Source organism: Gavialis gangeticus, unplaced genomic scaffold, assembly GCF_001723915.1.
Source record: "Gavialis gangeticus isolate Ggan-Ray unplaced genomic scaffold, GavGan_comp1, whole genome shotgun sequence".
Lineage (NCBI taxonomy): Eukaryota > Metazoa > Chordata > Crocodylia > Gavialidae > Gavialis > Gavialis gangeticus.
Window position 1 is genome coordinate 7,680,561 of NW_017729012.1, and position 9,264 is coordinate 7,689,824.

Genomic DNA, 9,264 nt, shown 5'->3' on the forward strand with positions numbered 1-9,264 from the left:
CTCTTGATTAGAATTTAAAGGATGTGGTGTTGCCATGTGCTACTACATTGTAACACTCTAGTGTAGACAAGGTATAGTGCCTTTAATGCATTACTCTGGTAGAACTTAGGTCCTGCCCTAGGCTCTTAACTCAGTTTTGCATACATTAAAAGTGGCATGCTTGGACTACCCTAGACGTTATTTAGCACATATAAGCCACATCAATACCATACCTGGAGATCCTAATTTAGACAAGGCAAATAGGACTGAATTCCAAAGTGCAGCCTGTATTTCAGGCAGACAGAATAACTATTACATATACTCTATATACTTGCCTCTGTGTGTGGTAACATTCAAATTAGTACTGTGCAGCAGGGAATGGCTGGATACTGATCTAATGCTGTTTGTGTAAGAGCTGCTGGTTCCTTGCTTGACATGCCTCCTCTTAGTTTTAGTTGAAATCCTCCTACATTTAGCTTCCCATCATTGTTAAACACACGGATCATAGAGCTTCCTATAAAGCAAAAGAAAACCAAACAAACAAAATATGTCTCACTAAAGATTTTATACAGCATGTGCTCTGAATATGTGTGTTTGTTGATTTTGCATGTTTCTTACATTTCCCTTAACAACTGAACAGGTGAAGGAGAGCAGGGTCCACAGAAAAACTACATATGCCAAATATAAATGTACCCCAAATGTATAGAAGTGTGGTTGTTTTTTCACAGAGCTGTGAAAAAGGTAGCCCATACAAGGCTGAGTCTCAAGAGCTCTGTAGGTACCTGAGATTCCCATTCTCCCAACCTTTCTCCTGTTTCTCCAATCTCCTGTCTCTCCCTACTTGCAAATGTCAGAAATCTCTAAAATTTTTAGTTCTGTGAATGCTAAATACCTAGATTCATTATGGTGAGAACTATGTTCTTTAAATTCTTACGTCTGACGACAGCCTGTTCTCACTAAAATGTATTACAAATCAGGCCCAAATAAATGTACATAGAATATATGTTGTTATAAAATTATATGTAAATGACTACTAATGTCTGATTGTGCTACCTTTACTCACTATTAATAGTACCATATCCAAGGTATTATTTCATGTGGTTAAAGATGAAAAAAATCTGGCACCTTGAATCCAGCGTCAAGTAAGACCTGGGCTAGCAGTAGAATTATAAATAGTAGTTTAAGTATATTTCCATTTCAAATATTAGTCTGGACTCATTTTCAGAACTTTATAAAAATGTTTGTGTTATTTTACTCTTAAGGTTCTGCCAGCTATGATCCTCATAGTCCTCGAGGGATGCATTTCAACAGCTTACATGCATTATAAATTAAAATGTGTGCCCTAAAACTTAGAAGATACAAATATTGGACAGTATACTGAGCAGAAAAGAGGAGAGAGAAAAAGAAAGTAAGCTACATGACAAATTTGTGTTTCATTTACCTATTATAACAAGATCTCCAGAATCTATGTCTACTGTATGAACTTGGAAAAAAAACACATGCATTGATATCCATGACTTCTGTTTCATCTCCATTTAATATCATTCGGTACTGGAATTTTGGATTTCGAGATGGACTATTAAGAAGTGGAAATGCTGTAATATTAGGCAAATTAGTCAGCCCTGAATTCCTGATTTGCCCAGTTACCTAAAAGGAAAAAGTTCATTTTCAATTTATTGTTCTGTTTGTTTGCTTTCCATACTTCTTGACAAATTCAAGAATAAATGCACAAGAAACAACTTTTGCACTTCAGGATTTGATTTCACCTGTAGAATACTAAAAGGATGCCCCCCAAAACTCACATAATCTTATTGGAAACTGAAGAAAGTAAACTTTAAGATGTATCCCTCTGCCTCTATTTTTCAAATGGCTTAAAGCCAAATTGTTGTCCTTAAATATGTATACAACTTACACTTAACCGGTTTCTTAGTATGAACATCTGATGGCAGATTTTGGTTCTGCGTTCTTTATTTTGAAAAAGTATTGTGCATTGTGATTCTTTAACGTGGTTACACAGTACTGTTCATGACCAGGACTGGCACAATTTGATTACAATGCGCTCAAGATCAAAATAAGAAAATAAAGGTAAAATGGATGCAAGTCATCTTAGTGAACAAGTACCCTATTTAAAAAGCCCTTTTAAGAAGTACCTTTTAAGGTACTCAAGTAAGTTTAAAACATGATTATTTAAAGGACTATGCTGCCAACATTATGAAACAGATAGAGAATTCCATGGCCGTGAAAAGGTTTTCTAGGATAAAATGTCCTCCAAATTTGTCTTCACTATACGGTATTCTACACAAGTCTTTCCATCCCTACCGGCCGTTTCAATTTTCTCCATAGTTTTAAAATTGCTCCTACTAGGTCTAGGGCTATTTCATATGCTCCTGAATGTAAATACAGCTGTACAAACAACAGGATCTATGGGTATGACTACCCATAGATCAATCTGTGACACCACAGCAGTAGCAAAACTTACCTTTGTTATTGTTGCATTATCAGGGATATAATGGAGTGCATCTACATACAGATCAAATGGATGGTTTACTGATACAGGATATGGTAATACTGTAGAGGAATTAAAAGGAACCCAAGGTACACACAGAAAACAAGGCTCTTCAAACCTGACAAATATGAACAAACATAGAACTTTATACTAAAATATTAGTATTAGTAAGTGGCATGTTTACTTCCATTGTTTGTTAGACAGTCACCAAAGTTTGTAACATCAAAACTAGAAAGAACAACATAACTAATGACTGAGTGCTGTTAGAGAGCTGTCCAGTTCTGCTCCAATCATTGTCAACAGGTGTAAGTTAAAGCCCTATGGTGGTATTTTCAAAAGTGTCTAAGAGATTTAGAAGTCCAAGACCTGAATTACTCCAAGAAAGGAAATGTGCAATTTTTGGATGAACAGTTTTCCACATATTACACTACAATTCCCTTCACCAACCTGTAAGAGCATCTGAGCTAATACTAAAAAAAAAAAAAAAGCATACTTATGAGAAACAGGCATGGTACAGTTAGCCAAGTATAGAGTTGGGAGTCAAAGGGCATTATGTACATGCTTAACTTTAAGTACGTGCTCAACTGCTTAGCTAAACTGGTGTAAGGAATCACCACTTCTGGAGATGAAACCTAAACGTAGCTTTAAAACCATCAGGGAAGACGGTCACAAATTGTCTGCAAGAGTCTTGGTGATCTAGCCTTGCTCCTGCTCTGTCCCTGACCCTATGCTTCATATCTATGTCTTGTTCCTGATATCTGGTTTCTTCTCAACCATGACTCTCAGCTTCTGACCTTTGAACTATTCCTGACTGGTCCATGACCCTGGGCTCCATCTGGCATCTCATCCATGCCCTAACCATAAGTGTTAACCGTCTTCATCCCAGTTGCTCAAAATTGTGGTTTGGAGCATTACCAGTATTTGCAGGTACCACCTGACAGGGGTTGCAACGTGAATGCTTCTGCTATGGCCCCCATATCAGAAACCTCTCATACAAAGAACACATCATGAAGCCAGAAGCAAAGGTGAGCGGTTGGAAAAACGTTGTATATAAAAGCTCACCAACTTGAAATGGGGAGTTAGCCCCTCAACCATCTGAACCAATGCTCTGGCTCAGCTTCTCCTCTGCTGAGTATGCATGCCCTATATGGGAGAGATCTGTACACGTTAAGTGCCCCCTTTTGAACGACAGCTGCTGATGCATCACAGGATGCCTGAAGCCTACCAGCCTAAACAGTGTGTATGTGCTGGCTGGCATCGCTCCAAAGAGCAGCAGGCAGCAGGATAGAACGATTGAGACAAACTCAAGATGCGAGACACCCACTGTATGACCATCCCACAACACACAAATGTCTGAAGTCACACAGGAGCTTCCTCACCAGCACCCAGCCTCTTGATGCCAGACCCAAGAAGACATGACTGCAGATGTGGAACAAGAGGCTGAAAAAAATACCCGACAGTGGAGAAATGGACATTCCAGAAGCTGAGTCCTTACCACCAGGGACTGACAAGCCATGACAAAGGTGGTGATGTCTCATCTGCCTACATACTGTAGTCAGATACTCTAATGAACTAAAGAAGTGGGGCTATACCACTTGTTCAACAGCAGAGCTTCATACCGTGCAACACCTGCTGCAGTGCCTGCTGCTTGAAGGCACATGTACAATGAAAGACCTCGCAAAGTACAATAAATGAGCACAAGCATGTGCAAAAATAGGTCAAATATGGTATAGAGACATGAGAAGAAGTAAAATCCTAGGTGCCTGAATTACATCAATTTTCTTTAAAGTAAATGGGCATTGAAGACGTTCTTCATTTTGCATCATCAAGCTCTTCAGGTGCTAGATTCCCAGTGGAAACGTGAAAGCACACAGTTCAGTCAGCTCATAAACACTGAACGTTCCAAAGACGGATTTTGTTACGGTCCATTTGCTATGATCCAAAATTCATGGAAGTCAATTAGTCTCTCCATTAATGTCAACAGCCTTTAGAGCGGGCTTTCAAAGTAGTCATGATCCTTCCTAGGTCCTTTATAACATAATATATAAACCTGCTTCCAGGAATTTCTAGCGCATTCTAAAGCTCCCACCCACTTCCCCCAAAACACTGAAAACTGTGGAGGCTGCCCTGATTCTGAATCATATTAACTGAACTGTGATGGCAGAACATCAAGACAATGATCCAGATTCTTGGGTGGTTTTCTTTGCTATTTTACTGAAATTGTCTATTTCAGCACATTATATTATTTTTATGTTACTAATTTTTATAATTTAGAGAATCTTCTCCAATATTTTTTCTTGTAACTATCTAAAAAGCACATACACAACACATGCTACTCTCTAGTGACTAATGTCTTTTGTCAGTTATGTCTTTCGTTTGGCCAATTTATTTGCAGATTTATGATCCATTGACTTTCACAGTTTGAAAATTAATGCTAAATCAATACTCTGTATAAATTATGATTTTACTGTAAATCATTTTGCAATACATTGTTTGGTGGAGGCTGTGTAAAACTGTATTGTATATAAATGAAAATATCAAGCAAGCTGAAGGCATAAAAATCAGCTAACACCCTAATACAGCAGCTTTGGAGTTGAGAAACTGTAGCATTTTTATGTAGCATATGGGAAAACTGCAGCACGGGAGTTTTGAACATTAATACTGCAGCTGTACTAAATCTACTGTGTCAGCCTCTGTCTACAAGCAAACCAGATTGAAAGAAGTAAATTTTCACTGCAGTGCTGAATGCTGAAAATAGATAACTTGGGTAAAGTTCAGAAGAGACTTATTTAAAAGAGAATAGACATCAATTAAGTGAACCTGGTTAGTAATCACAGGCAAACAGTTTTGCATGTAGAAAGGATTAAGACTGGTTGGTAGCCTGTCCACATTTTGAAACTTTAAATTGTTGTTAGAATTAGACTTTAGCTTGATATTAGTAATTTGATGATAAAGACTACAGTTACATCTGGATCCAAGCAATGAATGAGAGAAAAATATTTCTGTTGGTATAATTTCATGCTTTACCTTTCGCTCTTTACTTGGCTGTTTCTCTGTCTGTGCCTTTCTTTCCATACATCATAAATGGTGAGCTGGATGTTTGAACAACCCTGGGCAGAATCTGTAGATATGGAATCGCTATGATAAATCAACTATATTTACTGGTATATTTAAAAAAAATGCTATATGTTGAATATGGAAAGAAATATACTCAGAAGGTCAAATACTGCTCAGCTACTATATCACGTAGGCAAATTTAATAGAATATTACATTAAAAAAAAATCAATAAGGAAAATTAAACACAACTCCTTGCTTTTCCATTTTAAATTGGCTCCCTTTCTCTGGCCACTGAAAGCTGCATAAAAGCCATTCTACAGGCCCTCTATGACAAGAGCCACAATGTGGCATGACCTGGGATAAAAGGAGTGGCCAATGCATATCTCAGCACATGCCCCCACCCTGACAGTGGCCTTTATGTCCTGCTACGTTATTCCTAATCTTAGCGAGCCAAACGCCATGGCACAGCTGCAAGTGAAGTTAAATTACAGAAAGCATCAACACTGCTTTAAAAGTTTAGGAGGCAGTCTGGTGGTGTCTGCCTATCTGGTGTGTTTGTACCAGTCCAACTATAGGTTTTTTGGTTGGTTTATTTTTAATCTTTAGATGCTTTGTCTATCCCCATCTCCATGCTCTGTTGCTTTCTCCTCCCTTGTATCAGTTCCTCTTTGTACTGTATGCTCCCTGGGGCTATCCCGTCCCCTGCATCTATTGTATCCCTTTTTGGATCCAGAATCTTCTCTTGGCCTGCCTGTCACTGAACCCCAGTTATCATGCGATGCCTTTCCCCAGTCTTAGTCCCTACACTTGACACTTCCTTTCAATCTGTCCTCACCTCCAGCAAACCACAATCTAAGCTGTAACTGTAATTATATTTTTATTTTTTTAACAACCAGTGTGGTGACACTCAGCACAGGAGCCAGAGGCAGGAATTATAGCAGTTGTTACTTATGTCTTCTAAAGTTTCAGAAGTGTTCTAGTTTTAAATACAGCTTTGTCATTTACTTACATAGAGGACCGTGAGAGTGTGTCAAGCCAACATTTTTAAATTTGAATGCCTCAAGTTAAACTTCCCAAGCCATATTTACATACTTTACATGGCCTAGTGAATTACAAGTACTTGGGTTTCCAATTGAAAATAACAGAATCTGTGGGGTATTCAGCACATTTCAAAATAATAACTTTTCTTTAGGTACCTAACCTGTATATGGAACATTGTTGTTGTCTAACTTCAGATAACTAAGTCTCAGTTTTGATTCTACTCTCTCGGTCTCACCTCTAAATCAGAAGTTATACCATGAAGGAGGATGGATGGTTCCAAGCAAGTATATATTTAATTTACTGGCAGACAAACCTCTTCGAACCTTGTTGGCATGACAGCCACTTTCCATTTGAACCAAGTGAAAGAATGGCTATATGCTCATTTGTTAACTGATAACTCAGGTAACTAACTTATTACCCTACACACTTAGCAACTAATCTATAAGGCTTTCTGTTTAGAAATCAGGAGTTCTTCTTTCAGTCCAACAAAGACTTGCACCACACTGAACTGGTTTAAAAAAATGGCTGCAAATAGTTAAAAGCTTAACAGGAAGATGTCCTTATGAGATTAGCATACAACTGGAAAATCGTTTGGCAAATGCAACCAGCTTAAAAATGAACAGGAGATAAGAGTGCTTAGTACCTTGTAGAGTCAGGTCCTATTTGATGTTCCCTATTGAGTCAAAAGCCTTGATATGAAAGAGCTGAAAAACTGTAACATTCATACTTTTAAACAAAATTATTCTGAATGAGGAAAAAAATAAGTCGGACCTATTGTTTTGCTGCAGAACAAGGATAACTTCAGCAGTGTGCCACCCTGCCTACTTTCAGCATAGATTAAATTACATTTATGGTATACTTCTATTTTAAAAGAAGAATTATAATAATATATTTGTTCAAAAGCATACTGAGCCTGACTCCCCACTGCTTTGCATCTGTGCACATTTGTGCCAAGTAACTGCAGAGTAAGAAATGAGTGTAAAATGCTTCCAAGTCAAAACTGTCCAGCTGCTTACACTGCCAGTACCATTTTATATTCACCTTACCCAGGTGTGTGAAGATGCAAGGCAGGTAAGTATCAGAGCAATCATCATCTCAGTGTGCCATTTTACTTATTTACCCCTGAATATCATTGAAGCAATCCTCTAGCAGCTGAAAAGGTTTTAAATGTTTAGACAGCTGATATCAACATTTGATACATTACATATTTGAGTAGTTTTTCTCTTCTTGCTACTATGATGACTTTAATTTTTTCAAATTACTTTTGAGTCATGAACCAAAGAGTAATCCAGAATATTGTAAGCAACTTTCCCAGTATGCAGGGGAACAAGTGCAGAAAACTCTCTTGGTGCCCAAATAGTTCTAGTATTTCTAGTTTCTTGCTGAAAAGCATCCACTTTTTGCCATCCGAGTGTCAACAAGTCTATAAAATGTAGTACACATGCATGCACTTAGTATTCATAACTTTCCAAATGATGTACAGTCTATTAGCCTGTAACATTAAAACTGCTTCTATGCATAATCTGTATAACTTCTTTTTAGGAACAGTTAAAAAGGCTAGGATGGTTTCTGATTCCCAGCCAATGAGTAGCCTACTCCTTTGAAAGCAGCACTATCAACTGTTGCTGGATACTCATGGCATAACGTACAACGCAACTGCCTCCAGCTTTCCCACTTATAAAATAAGAAAGTACAGGACTACATGTTGAAAATAAGCACAGGGATTGCCCAAATGAAGCAGATGACCTTGCAATATATAAAAGAGTGAGGCCAAAAAGGTTTGATCCCATAAATTTATGCATTCGAGGCTATGTCTAATGAAGAGTACACTGTGCTGCCTCAAACTGGAAGCAGGGTAGCTGTGTCCTTGTTGCACTTTGCTAACTAGCACTGCTGAGTGACTGCCTATTAGCCTGTCCTCATGCTCTTTAGCCCACCCATCACACCACATACATGTAGCTACCCTACTTCCTGTTCAGGAAGCAGCCAGTCAGAAATGTGCTTGAGGGTGCTGCTGTTGGGCACCATAATATGATTGTGTAAACACAGCTTAAGTAACTGTAGCTATTATTGGGTACATTGTTTCCACTGTGCTGACAAAAGTATTTATAGGATTAAATCCCAAGTGATGACAAAAGAAATGCACTAGCCTACTAAACATGTAGTAAATTGCCCAAGGAACTCTGCCTACTAAATTTTAAGATGCCTAACTCTTTGGGCCCTGTCGATGTTAATTTAATCATGCAATGGGATATGATGCATTTTATCCTGGATCCCAAAAATCCTCAGTTCTGCCATGCCAGCTAAGATCTGTCAGACCCTAGCATGCATTGGCTGTCAAGGGAACATGGGATCAGAGAACTGGATCCCAATCTCCCTGTATGCTTGCACCTTTAAAAGGCAATGTAGGAAGTGCAGCATTGGGGATTGTGCTTCATGCAATGTCTTTTCATCTTGCCAGTGTGCTGGGACCCCAAGATCTGGGAGCAACGCCCCAGTCTCAGGCTCCCTGTGCGCCAGCATGTTCAAAGGACATGCGGGCAGCCCAGCACTGGACAGTGGTTCTCCATACACCCTTTAAATTAACATGACACATATGCAAATTCAAGCAAAAATAAATATGAACTTCTTTGTGGCTGGTTTGCCATTTCCTTATGTGATAAACTGCTTGCACATGTGG